At 39.8% G+C, this 14727-nt stretch overlaps 1 protein-coding gene across 9 annotated transcripts in view; it reads left to right on the top strand.

Moving 5' to 3' along the window:
* EDN1 (endothelin 1) overlaps positions 1 to 14727 on the top strand; it is an 89614-nt gene that overhangs the window by 60458 nt on the left and 14429 nt on the right. The gene's annotated exons all lie outside the window — the stretch shown is intronic.

The raw sequence follows: 14727 nt of genomic DNA, 5'->3' as shown, positions 1-14727 counted from the left end.
TGAGGAAAGGCTGTGTGGGAGGTAAGTAGATGCACCTTGAGAATTACAAGGGGAACTATGTCATCTGGGGAAATCCAGGTTGCACCTGGGATGAGGTGGAGGAGGATGTATTTTAAAAGATTCCAAATTTCTGAGCTCCCTGGCAGCAGAACAGGGTTTCCAGAAGACATATGGTTAGAGTTAAAGAAAGGTCAAAAGGGGAAGGATGGGCCACAGAAAGGTCAGGCCGCTCTCAATGGAATGGAGAATTATAGACATGGGGAGGGGGTCACCAGAATTAGTCTGTTAGGTAACAAGGGAGGAGATATTCTAGGAGTCGAGGGCTACAGAGGAAGGGCACATCAACAGAACCAATGGGACAGAATTGGCAGACCCAGCATTTCAAATGAAACTTTGGAATGAACTTGGGAAGATGCCTCCACAAACTATTGTTTCAATATCTCAGATACTCCTAATTGCCATAGGCCTGTTGGGATTTTTGAGGGCGACTTCATGCACAAATATTTTGGGGAAAACCTGATGGCTAAGTAATTTGAATGAATGCTTTGAAGGGAATGAAGTGGTAGGGAAGATGGATTTAAAATTATTTGTTCATTAAAGTAAAAACATAGATGAAAGAAACTTTGGGGTACACCAACAAAGGACAGAAAATGCAGTATTAGCTCACGATCCCTGGACCAGGTTGTGTGCCTTGAGGGAACAAGAGGCTTGTGTGGGAGCCTTCTGGGACTGTGTGAAATCCTGGCTGAGTTCTGACTCAGGGTGGGCCAGATGTGGGTCTGACTTCCCAGAGAATGGATCTTCCCTTGCTGAAGCACAAATCTGCTGGGAATGGCTCTGACTTTGGACTCAAGGAGGAGTGAGAGTAGAGAAACTAAAACAGGAAATAAAAATGTTGTATGGCTTATAAGTAGACACATAAAAATTTTCAAGGCCAGGCACGGCAGCTCATGCCTGCGATCCCAGCACTTTGGGAGGCCGAGGCGGGTGGATCACTAGAGGTCAGGAGGTTGAGAGCAGCATGACTAATGTGGTGAAAACCCGTCTCTACTAAAAATACCAAAATTAGACAGTTGGGGTTGTGGGCACCTGTAATCCCAGCTACTTGGGAGGCTGAGGCAGGAGAATGGCTTAAACCTGGGAGGGGGAGGTTGCAGTGAGCTGAGATCACGCCATTGCACTCCAGCCTGTGTGATAAGAGCAAAACTCCATCTCAAAAAAAAAATTTTTCAATTAACCACTTGGCAGTGTTTTGCTTTCCCAGTTCTCCAAATGTTTATGTTTAACCTAGAGCATAATTCAAAGTGGGTGGGGTTGTGGGAGCTGAGTGTTTACATGTGCTGTCTTATTTCTGGGTAATTATAAGGAGTCAATGTGCACATTTTCTTTAGAGCAGAACATACACCTGTGAAGACAGCCCTATCATCTTATAATTATTTGCATTTTAAATATTTTATTGGCCCAAATTTTGAGAAATGGATCACACAGATCAAAGAGAATGTACTTCATATTCTGACAGCCAAAGAAGATTCAGGGAATCTCAAATACTTTTAAGCCAGCTTGTGATCTCCAGATTTCTAGGTAGCTACACTTGAGTTTCCAAATTTCACCTAGTAAATGTACAATTTTGGGTAATTCTAGGGAACACTGCCCAGTCTTCCAAACCAGTGGAAGCAACTTCTTTGAGGAATTAGCATAAAAAGAATCTGTTACAAAAGATGGGGTGTACAAATGCAAATTTTTGATAGAGAACAAAAATTCACCTAAGATCTGGTTGTTAGCTCTGCTTTTACACAGGGTACTAGGCATTCACCAACCAGCCTCATTCTTCATTCCCTTGACACAGTCCAGTCCCACTGCTCTGGGTTTGTAGAGAGACTTCTATCTTCCTAATACTCATTTCTTAACTTCCATCATCAGAGTTCTCACGGAAAAACCTTTCACCACCATAAATCAACTTGGATGTTATTGATACTTGGCCTGGAGTTACACAAACACAATGAGATTGTGGAAGAGAGGGTTAAATGGATTATTTTGGACATCTTTCATGAAAATTGAGGCTTCACATTTCTCTCCTATGTTTTCTTTTTCTGAGTGGCTCCTTAATTTCAGTATAATTTTCTTCATCCTTTCCAGTTCTTTGTTTAAAAAAAGGAATGTGATTCCTAGAAACTGTTTTTGTGTACTAACTTTTGCATTTTAAGTGATACTTGGTTGTCTTGATTTCTAAAGATCATAAAGGTCTAGCTTTTCTAAAACTTAAGTTTAAGTTCATGAATTATTGTTTTGAACGTCATTGAAATGTTTACAATTATTTCCATTGAGAAAATAATTTCATTCTACCAATACAACTATTTTTACCTGAAACACTCAAGAGGTTTTGCTGAGTGAAGAATGAAGAGTTACTCCTAATGTAAAATTAACAGGCAGGTAAGCTTTCATAAATAGTATGAATATTCTCATTTTTCCTATGGGCAGGTCTTTGCTCACTAAGATTCCAATGGCTCTAGTAAGAGGAGAAACCCAGGCACCTGAAGTAGTATAGATGGGAGCAAAGGCTTGTGATTAGGAGCTTGAAGTCTAAGAGAGATCAAGTCTGGCTTGAATTTTTAGCTCCAATAACAGTATAGACATGACAAAAGATTCTTAACCTCTCTGATCTTCAGTGTTTGTAGGCGACTAAAGTAGGTATGGAAAAGTGGGTTTCAGATAATGGTTCTGAAGGACGGAATCATCATTTTCCCCAAAATAAAAGAAGCAGATCTATAAGAGGATATGAAAGTTTCTTGTTTAAATCCAGTAAGTGGGTTGGAAGGGAAAAAATTGAAGAGAGAGTGCTCTAGAGCAGGATGTCCAATCTTTTGGCTTCCCTGAACCACATTGAAAGAAGAAGAATTGTCTTGGGCCACACATAAAACACATGAACACTAACAATACCTGACGAGCTAAAAAAAAAAAAATCTCAATGTTTTAAGAAAGTCTATGAATTTGTGTTGGGTCACATTCAAAGCCATCCTGGACCACAGGCTGCCCACAAGCCATGGGTTGGACAAGCTTGCTGTAGACAAAAGGTATGGTCTGGAAATATCCCCAGAGCCAGAAGATGGGAGAACTAGAGAAGATGAGCTGGGGAGTAGGAGGAGATGAAGAAAGTCAAAGATGACTAAGACAGTCCCCACAAGTTCGTAATATTAATACTAGGATCTTTTTTACTAAAATTTGATACCACAGGTCACTTGATTTCTTAAATGGGGATTTCTTTTATGAGCCACATCCTCAACTTTGCCGTTCCGTCTACTTATTTGAAGAGACAAGTCCGACACATTAAGGGCTATCCCATTTACCCTGATGTTAAGTGCAAAAGGATTGCAGAGTCAGAGATGAACGTGGGATGGAGTATGGCTGCAGGCTCCAAGGATGAAGTCAGGTTTTGAAGAAGTTTCCTGAATGCCAGCAGCAAGTGGAGGTCTGTGTTTAGCTGTGACCAGGTTGTAGACAGCTTTCTGCTAGACCTGTCCAATGCCAAGTGGCATGTGCTTGATACGTAATAATTTCTGAATTTGATGAGGGAATGAAAACAAGAATCTACCTGCTATGGGCTGCACTGTGTCCCTTTCCTCCTCAAATTCACATGTTGAAGTGCTAACCCCCCCGCACCTCAGAATGCCACTATAGTTGAGATATAGGTTATTTAAAGAGGTAACTAAGGTAAAATGGGGTTACTAGGGTGTGGTTTAACCCAGTGTCCTCATAAGAAGAGGAGTTTATGACATGACAGAAAGACACCACACATGTGCATGAGCAGAGGGTTGCCCATGTGAAGACAGAGGGGGATGGTAGCCATCCACATGCTAACAAAGGAGCCTTCAGTAAAATAACTGTGCTGGCATCTTGATCTTGGAATTCTATGCTCTAGAATTGTGGGAAAGTATATGTCTGTTGTTGAAGACACCCAGTCTGTAATTATTTGTTACGGCAGCCCTAATACACTCATACACTACCCATTTTATTTTACCTTCCCTTCAAATAACAATGATATCTTAGTTATATGTGCTGTCTGGTCCTATGGTAGTAACCAATTTTTAACAGTCCTAAATGACTTATTTAGGGAGAGAGGAGAAAATGAAGTTGGAGAAATGCAGAATATAAATGAATGGGGAACAGAAACAGAAGTCTACATGAAAAGGTCTATGGTTGTGATGGTGCAAGGCTACCATGGTTAAGTTGAAGGAACCCTTCCCTTCTTTCCCAGTGACTCAGAGACTGGTCACTGCTTGACAAGGTTTCTCCCTGGAGAATTCACTAGTATTAGAAGAGGACACAGAAACCAGGGCCACCCTTGTAAGTCATTGTTTCAGATACAGGACAGTGTGGGGGAAGATGTGATGACGCATAGAAGCTTGAATCTGAGCCTTGGTTAGGAAACTAAGGAGGCCGTAGGAATTGCCAGGGTGAGGAAAAATTAATTATGTGATTTTGTCTCACACTTTGATACATACAAAATAAGTCTAGAATTAACATCAAGGAAGAAAAAGGAGCTAATAATTATTGAGTCATAGTCTTTAAGGAATAGGTGTCAAAGATAGTCTTGAAAGAGAAAAGAAGTGGAGAAGATACTCCAAAACTTGAAATGGAATGTCAGGTGTGGACAAAAAGAGTCTGGGGTAACAGGGAAAGGGTTTAGAGAAGAGCAGGAAGGAAGAACACAGTGGGGGTGCTGTTATTCCAGGTGCTAATAAATGCCTTAGAACTGCTCTCACTAATCTAATGGGGGTCCAGGCAGGAAAGGCACAGTTCATCTTCTCCAAAATCTCCCATCCCAGTGATGAGCATTGACACGTAAAGTGTGATGACTCTACAGACTTGTAAGTGTTGAGGTGGGAACCCATGGTGTGAACTGGGAGCACAGAGGAGGGATCCCTTGCCTGGTGCTAAGGGAAGGGGGTCAGAGGAGGCCTCCCCAAGAAAGGTGACATCCAAGCCAAGTCCTGATAGAGAGTGGGGGTAGGCAAATGAAGAAATGTGTGGAAGTACATTTCAGGCCTATGGAAAGTTTGTGAGATGGGAGAGCATGAATCATTCATGGAACCATAAGGAGGTATTATGGCTGGGATAGAACAATTTTTCTGAAATGTGGTCATTTTCTCAGTGGTAAAGAGGTAGGGCAAAGGGAGAGATGCACAGTGTCTCTCAGAACTTAAAAATTTTAATGATGCAATTGATGGATATGTATATGTACTATGAATCATTTAGATGATTTGCATATATTTAAGAACTATAACAGTAAAGAAAATTTAAGACAATGCCAAATTCAGCAATATTATTTTCATTTTAAAAGGATGTATTAAACACTGACGAGAGATGCACTAGAGAATTATAGGCAGAACTTTTTTTTTTTTAAGTTATGGGTTACCTGTAAAGTTCCTAGTCCTAACAACAGTTGAGGAATCCACAAATTTCTGAAGTGTGAGTTAGCACCCCGATTCATCTGACCATAGGAAAAGCTTTAGTGGACTCACACAATTCAAGTGAGATTCTTGCACTGTCCTTGAGTTTCAGTAAGTGCCTTTCCTTTCAGAGATCCTGGAGAATTAGAATTGTGAAGAAAGTCTTCCAGGGAAGCACAAAAAGAGCCATTGCCCTTAATGGACATTTGAGGAGGTCATAGAATAAAAGAGCAGGCTCTGTTAAGAAATAACACTAGTGGGGCTGGGGATGCTAAATAGAGGGTGGATTCTTTTGTTACTCCTATGTGGTACCTGGCTTCCACTTCATCTGGAAGAAATGTCATCTATTACCTTCACTTGGCCTTCACTCTTATTTTAATAAAAAAGAAAAAAACCCTTCTCTTCAGAGCAGGTACTCGGTGAATTATCACTATGACTAAACAAAGTGTCTTTCGCCCAGAGAATTAAAAATATGTACACTACTCCCCCATGGAATTTATTAGAGCAGCTAAAACTTGAGTAGGAGATGTAACTAATTCAAATGGATTTTATTCTGATGTAGATAAGTAGTAAAATTTAGAAAAGCATGAGGCAATTAGCAACTGAAGACATTGGTAATAATATGCTATTTCCCTTTTTGGCAGAGAGTGCAATAGAGAGAGATCAATTCTAAGAGTAAATTGGTTGCATATTAATGCAGAGCCTGTGATACAATCAAAACATGAGGCATATTTACTGTATCATGGGGAGTCCTCAGAAAAGAACATACCTCCCCGATGTAGAAAGTGGACATTTATTTTAAAAACTTCTGTTTTTCTCAGCTCAATTTTTAATGTATGTTTCTCCCCCAATTAGAATATGAGAATAGGGACTGTATTGTTTACAACTATCTGTATTGCCAGCATCTAGAACACTACTTGGTCTCTAATAGGCTCTCCATAAATATTTCCAGAATAAATTAGAATCATCTACACACTTACTTTGACATGTACTGTCTGGTGCTTTCAGATTTGTCTTACTCGATTTTTGTCAGAGCCAGTCAGATGTCTCATTGGTCCATGTGGAAACTGAGGCTCAGAGGAGCTAACTGTCCAATGACAAATAGCTAGCAAGTGTCAGATGTGGGATTCAGCCCAAGCCTTGTAACTTCACTCTTGAGAATGTTTTCTTGTTTACCTTGGATTTAAGGGACAATTCTGGTTCTTTGCTGGGAGGACTGGGCACTGGCTGCTAGAAAGCCTTTGGAATTCTTTTTTCCTTCTGCTAGTATTTTCCCCCGAAAGACCCATGATATGAACTAGATAAGTGACTAGTGGATTTCCTTCCAGGTTTCAGTATTTAGTGATATATCAAGACATCACGCAACCTCAAAACACTTCTAATCCAAGAGCACCTCTAGTGGTAGCCGTGGGGGTCCCCCAGACTCTGGCTCATAAACAGGCTGTCTGGCCTCAGGACCCTCATTTGGCCACTTGGGGCCCTTCTCTTATAGACATGCTTCCTCATGCCACATGGACAGACAGAAAGTACTGTCCTAATGAGTCATTTTTGGCTCTGAAGCCACTTCTCACTCAGAGCAGGAGAGGGATGTGATAGAGTCTTGGCATGAATTCTTAAAGGGAGAGACTTGGCCTGGTTACACATATTTCTTTTGTTATAAAATCCTGATTAAAATAGACATCTTTCATTTGACACAGCAAATCTGTAGTTGTTTATTTTCTCTCTACTGTAACCAAAATTTACTTTTTCCCCAACCTTGGACTTGACCATGAAGATAATTTTTAGATATCTGATCACCTGCCATAATATTTATAATATATTTCATGTAATGTTGATATTATACATTTTTTAATAACTGTAACATTTCTCACTTTCTTCATAATAAGATCTGGGGCCAACACTTTCAGGTCAGTTAAACAAATGGTATTTTTAAAAGTTGTAGGGGACACTTAACAGGTAAGAGGCCTTGCACCCGCGTTTCCCTTCTTAATTAGCTGGTTAGATTGCAGACTCAGTCTTCGAGTGAGAGGGACTTGGTTTGTGTGTTTGGGGGCACTGCGTGTTTGTGTGTGTGTGTGCGTGCCAGTGTGTATTTGTACATAAGTTAAAAATAATCCTAACACACAAGGAGTTTTATTATTTACACAAAGATGTTGGTAGTGTCAGGGAAGTTTCTAGGAGGGGGCTTTCCATCCAGATGGCATTTTCTACTAGCAGAAATAGAAGGGAACGATTTGACCGTTAGTGCAGGCACTGTGCTGGGAACTCCATGGAGGCTATGGATTCAATTTGTACTTAAAAGTAAATTTTACTGAGTACTTTCTAAAAGTAAGTTACTGTGCAAAAGCTGGGAATACAAAGATGAATAAAGTACATTCCTTTACGCCAAGGAATTTATAGTCTGGAAGGTGAGGCGGGTGAACAACTGGTGATTACAATTGGGTGTAATACGTGTTACGCAAGAAGTCTGTACCAAGTGACTATGCAGGAGGACTTAGGAGAGGCACCTATATTTTGTCTTAGCCAGACGATGCTTCATAAATATGTATGTGGAGGGGCTTTAGGGAAGACTCCCCCAAGGAGGTGACATTCACCTTGGATCTTCAAATGCCAGTGCAGAAGCAGAGGGACAGCTTCACTGCAGGCAGAGGGGAAAACATATAGAGCTCTCAGAGACAGAGTTGGACAAGTTCAAGGCCCCTGCTCAAATACCTCTGGCTGGGAGGCAGGGCCATTTTGAAGAGTTCAGATTCATTTTGATGGTTGTGGGTAATGGGTCAAGGATTTAAAGTACGGGAGAAATAGAATCAGTTTTGCATTTATAAATATACAAATCTGTTAGCATTTTGAATATAGACATATGATGATTTTTGTTTTGCTTTTTTTGAACTTTTGCTTCTTCAGAAGGATAAGAAATGAGGGACAGGGACTTTGCTATAAACAGACATTCATAGGATCACCTGATTATTATGCTTGGTGGTCTAATTCTCTTCGCAGGCGACATTTTATTGGAAAATCTAGTGTGTTATGAAATTAACTGACTTAATTGTCTTGCAATGTGATGAATGGATTATGGAGAAAATGACTCTTGAGGCTGGGAACTAATCATGAGGTTGTTTGGGCACTCCAATGAGTGGCAGTGCTACTAGGAGATAGAATTGATAAGATTGGGAAGGAGGGGCTGAAGAGACAAGAGTCAAGATGTCTTGTGGATTTCTGGCTTGGGCAACTAGGACAATGGTAAAACAATAGTGAACATTTACTGAGAACCAACTATGCACCAGGTACTGCTCTACATCGCTTTACATATCTGAGCTCATTTCATCATTACAATAATCCACTCTTTTCACATTTCGCACATGAGGAAATGGAAACAGAAAGGGTAAGTAGCTCACCCAAAGTTACACAATTTGTAAGAAATAGATTTGGAAGTTGTCAGTTCTTAAAGGTCTTGCAGACTAAAACAATGGATAGAATTACTCAGGAGGTATCTGCTGGGTGAGGAAAGGGCCAAGGGCAAAACTCTGGGAAATCCCAGTATTTCAGGAATCGGTAGAGGAAGACTTATACATATTTCAATATGTCAGGAGTCATCCTGTGAAAGAGGATTGAGTTAAACCAGCACAAGAGGTTGGAGACCTTGGAAGACAATGTCGTGATAGACACCAAGGGCCTCCAGGGTTGGATTGCCACCTGCCTATTCCGGATGAGGAAATGGAATCTGGGGAATGGTAGAGCTGAGATTTGCTGGAAACCTTGGATCTTGTTTTCTCCCCATGGCTCCACAACTCCACTGGGATGAAGGCAACATTTGTAGGACAAGCCTGTGGGTTTTATTTTTGTTTTTGGACTCGATAATCTGGATTGATGAAGGATGAGGGAGTGGGACTTGGTTATGAATTAAAAATCAGATCATCCCCTTCTTAGAATGCTGGTTGTACATTTAATTTCTTCTCTAAGAAATCATTTGCTGGAACATTTAGTGAGTAAGAAAATCACTTGCTTTAAATTATAGTTCTTCTTTTCTCTTTACTAAGAATTAGCTAGCAAGTATCTAGGAGGAGAAGCAGAAAACCCCAATTATCCTCCAAATATTCATTGGTATAGTGAACCTTTAGAAAGTTTGTCGGGAACCCTTATGCTCAGCATGTTGAATATTCTTCCCAGGTTAAAATTCAGCAAACCTCATCAGTTCTCAGAGATCTCTGCCTTCCTCAAGCCACTAGGTAGCCAAAATCATTTCCTTTCCTTTTACTGAATGGCATCTGCTTCAGAAGATACCATTTTGGTTTTTGGTTTTTGTCCTTACAATAACACTGCTAAGACAGATCGGGGTCCTTGAGGGTCTCTAATCCCTAAAGTCTGGCCACTCTTCCTTCTTAGTCTGAGCCATATATATCATTTTTACATATACCACACATACCATGTATTTCCCATTTGTTCAAATCCTACATTTAAAAATCTCTGGGAAAAGCCAGTTCAGGCCGGGCATGGTGGCTCATACCTGTAATTCCAGCATTTTGGGAGTCTGAGGTGGGCAGATCACTTGAGGTCAGGAGATCCAGACCTGACCAGCCTGCAACATGGTGAAACCCCGTCTCTACTAAAAATATAAAAATTAGCTGGGCGTGGTGGTGGGTGCCTGTAATTCCAGCTACGCAGGAGGCTGAGGCAGGAGAATAGCTTGAACCCCGGAGGCAGAGGCTGCAGTGAGCTGAGATCATGCTACTGCACTCCAGCCTGGGTGACAGAGCGAGACTCTGTTGGGAAAAAAAAAAAACAAAACCCCAGCTTGAATACTCGAGTCCTTTATGAAGTTTAACACTTGGCTTATTTTTTGAAAGAATACTACCTTCCCTACTTCCTTCTGAATTCATGTTTTTCATCCTCCCTCCTCCAGCTTTCTCTGGCAGTGCTTGCAGCTGGAATCTCCCAATTTAGTTATCATAAAATCATCATAGTTATAAAACCTGCTTGGATAGCCCTGAGCATAACTTGTCAACTTATATTTATTTCTCTGTTTACTTGTTTGGCTCTCTCTCCCACTACCTTAAAGATCTAAGGAAATAGGAATTTAGTATTTTTTTATTCACCATTGCAAATCCTATTTGATTTTAAGTCCAGTGTTCTTTTTCCCACAATATACAGGTAGCAGAGGCAGAGAGGGGAGGTATGTCTCCAACACAAGGACTCTGGTAAAGAGATGAGAAGGATAGGAGATTTAGCCACTCCTAAAGCTAACCAGAAAACTCCATGCTAGGCAGCTGGTGTAAGGGCTGGATCTGCAGCGGAGATGAGCTGGGAGCCAGAAGATGAAGTGTTGAGATGGAGGATAAAGGAAACTCCAAGCCGAGACAGGAGCTCAAGCTATCTCTGACACACATGGGAAGCCGGCAGGATGGGGTCAGAGGTCAGAGAGCAATCAGGGTAATGTTGGCTTAGGATAAATTTTGCTAAGTCAGGGTGTCTGAGGACAGCTCTCTTTTTATCAACCATTTTGCATGCTCTTGTTCTTCAAGGGCCTGTGCCCCCTTGCACATTCATTTCGCAGAAAGATGCCGATAGAAAAATTTTAGCTGAATAGGAAAAAACCCAAAATATCTGGTGAAATGAAAATGATCAGAACCTTAAATGAAACTGTGGCTTATCATTCCTTTCAACAGTCCAAAAGGGAAAATCTAGCATGAAGGCAAACAGATACCAGAGATCACCAGAAAGTAGATTGTGAAATTTACAGTAAAAATTGGGTAGAAACTTTCAGAGACTGTTGAAAGGGAAAGTGTTCAAGAGGAATGGGAAACTACAAATTGAAACCAAAAGTATCATTATAAGCAATCCAATCAAAAACAATGTTGATAGAGAAGAAAAAAGATAACTAGAGATCTGTTAATAAACCAGGGAGAGGTTTTATTAGAGTTGCCTTTTAAAAGAAAGCTACATAAATAATGTAAGGAAGAGAATATAATCAAGTACAGATGTAAACATGGCTTTAATTTATCTGTGAGAAACTGGCTCTGTGACAGAATAAGAGAAAGGAAAAGCTCGTTTCTAGAGTGAGCTGAAGATTGCAAAAATACTAAGCTGTGGTAAGTGGCTGAACAGTAAAGGGGCCTATCAAAGCTATATATTCGATGAAGGTGAGCAGCAGGAACCTGTTTTTTTCTGTATTGATGTCACTTTTAATATTATAAAAACATAATGCCTGGAAAGAAAATTTCTTCCTGCATATTCTATAATAACTCAGATTTATTAGTAGCATATTCTTTTGTTACTAATAACTTTATATCCCACAATAAGCTTTTATATGCACTATTTTACTTAATAGTACTTGACTATTTTCTCCTAACACATTTTCATAAATGAGAAAATCAACATTCTTCATTCTCTACCTTCCTACTTAAGACATTTTAGTGTGTTGCTTTATCTCTACACAATCTTCAGTGCTTTACTTTATCTCTACAACCCAAAAGAAAGTTTCTGTAAGAAGTGTAGTCCCTAGCTGGGGTCAGTGGCTCACACCTGTAATCCCAGCACTTTGGGAGGCTGAGGTGGGTGGATCACCTGAGATCAAGAGTTTGAACCAGCCTGGCCAACATGGCAAAACCCTGTCTCCACTAAAAACACAAAAATTAGCCAGACATGGTGGCCTGCACCTGTAATCCCAGCTACTTGGAAGGCTAAGGCAGGCGAATCACTTGGACCTGGGAGGCAGAGGTTGCATTGAGCCAAGATTGCACCACTGCATTCTAGCCTGGGTAACAGAGCAAGCCTCCATCTCAAACAAACAAAATATAGTCCCTAATAAATAAAGAATGATAGGAAATTAAAGTAAAACTGACTTTTTTCCTCAGATCACTTTTTTAATAAGATATTTACAAGTTACATTTTCTCCACTGCCTACTTCATAACTCAAGTCTGGCACTTTCAGCTGGAATTAGGAAGAGCTCACGTGCTCAGCCTCCAAACCGTATCTACATTCGGACTGCCTGATTCTTCCTCTTTCAGACCTCTCTGTACAGTGTCTCTTGTGTTTCAACTTTTGACTCTTCTAATTAGCATCTCTGCCATAAATTGGATTTTGATATTGTTTTTCCCCAGTCAACATTTAGTAATAGAGCTTATATCAAACACTTCTTCCTCTGCCCTTTGCATTGTTTTTTTATGTTCTGCATTTGATGATACCTTGCTCTTTCCTTTTCTTCTGAATTCTTGATTTGAAAAGAACTTTGTGTAGCTCTTTGTATCTCTTATTAGCTAAAGAGTAAGTGTTTTTCCAATTCATACAACAGTCTCCATCATTTGACATACAGTCTCAACTAACCACTTTCCTTTACGCATCTTGAGATAAGTGGCACATGCTACTTTCTCATTTTGTAATGGAAAAAGGCAGAGAGAGATTCAGTGCCTTGACTATCTGAGTGAGGAGTTGATCTCCAAGGAGGTGTTTAATAAGTAGACCTTAGTTCCTGTTGGATGATCTATGTTTGGACCATGTCATTACTAATAGTTTCACTTTCCTAAGCAGTGGGTATTCTCATAATTTGGAATTCTGGCTAAATTAAAGACTGGTCACTTTCCGTAGTTATGTTCTCTTTTTCCAGTATGTTATTTTTGCTCCCACTTCGACGTTAGTGGGTGGTGGCTTTTCCAAAGGTGGCTGCCGTTTTCAGATTCTGTTTCCTAGAAGGGAACAAAGCCCTTGGAAAATCACTGAGAACTTATTACTTATTGATCCTTTCTTTCATTTTGTATCTAAGGTTTTGAACTGATATCATTTTCAATTTAAAGAAATAAGATGAGTATAGATTAGATCAAAAAAACTAAAAAGTATAATTAGAATTAGGATGTCCTTGATGTTTTCTGGTCATCGTTTGAGAGCAGAAAAAAATCAGTATGTAGATGTACACATATGGGAAAAAATGCTAACCAGCCAAAGAGGAGAGGTGGGCATTTGGTTGAGTTTCTGTGCATGTCGGAAACAGGTGCTCTTTGTCTCATTTTGTTGGATGCAAGTCGTAAAAAAGTGGTAGAATGTCCCTTCAAAGGGGAGGAGTATGGGAGAGAATTGGGAAAAATGAAGCCACTGGTACAGAGACCTGGTCATTAGTCCAAAAAGATAGTTTCTTCCAGATAGTGTACAAAAATAGAATGGATGTGGGGGGAGAAAGAACAGTCAGAAAGAAACAAGGCTGTGCAAATGCTTTATCTAGAAAGTGTTAGCCCTCCCTGGCTAATCTGAAAACAGTTTGGAAAAAATAGTTTAAACAAGCTTCTTTGCAGTTCATGAGATGCTTTCCACTCTGTAGCAAGATTATGGGCTTTACAGGAACACTAGCAGCTTTGAGATCGTTTAAATCATGCTTCATTGCTTCTCTCACACTCCGGGAAGGAGGGAGGTTGGGAACGGGGACAGGGCTCCAGGCCTGATCCTCTCTCTCTTCCTCCTTCTTTCTCTTCCTCTCCTCCTCTTCCTTCTTCTTTAAAAGTAAGGTTTCATTACTGCTTCCCTTGAAGTGTTGCAATGGCCTTCTCTTGAGCCATAGGCATACACACTGTATATTTCTTCATTTAATTCCATTTTTCTCTTTCCCACGTCTCTAAAATGAATCAACATAATAAAGTCATAATTTGGAGTACTGGCTACAGCAAAGATTGACACACAGTGTCATCACTCTTCATTCTTTGCTCTTGCAAGTCACATGTAGGAAAGAAACATCTTTCAATGCCCTTTTGATTGCCCTTGATAAAGTCTATACTTAGGGAAATAGCAGTAATTAATAAATGCTAAATAATATTAACACAATGTATGCAGGAGTTTTTAACCTTCACAGGAAAAAAAATTAAAACATTAATTTCCAGGAAAATTATTCTTGTAACTATCCCAAACTTTTTTTTTTCCATCAAAAGAACAAATGGAAAAAGTGCAAAAGCCAAATCAAACAGAATCCTTGATGTGAAATATATTTTGGAGCATGTGGAATTAAATTTGAATTTGAAAATAAATCCAAATGTCCATTAAAAAAGTTATCTAACCAGTGAAATATACTCTTTCCATTTTCCCAGCATACTCATGTTTGGGAAAACATGATTATCTGAAGAGAAATTTACTTTTAGTAAATTAGAGTTTGAGGTGGGAGTATGAATGATCTGTAACAGGGCAGCAGGTATGAATTACAAGTTATCCATTTATTCAATCTCTTCTCCTGGAAAGAAGAGATGAGAAGAAGTGTTGAAAGCCAGAGAACTTTTCTAAAATGCTCTAGGGAATTTTTCTTTCTAT

Source organism: Callithrix jacchus, chromosome 4 (genome assembly GCF_049354715.1).
Source record: "Callithrix jacchus isolate 240 chromosome 4, calJac240_pri, whole genome shotgun sequence".
NCBI lineage: Eukaryota > Metazoa > Chordata > Mammalia > Primates > Cebidae > Callithrix > Callithrix jacchus.
The sequence above is the reverse complement of the archived record's forward strand: the minus strand, read 5'-3'. Positions and strand labels throughout refer to the sequence as shown.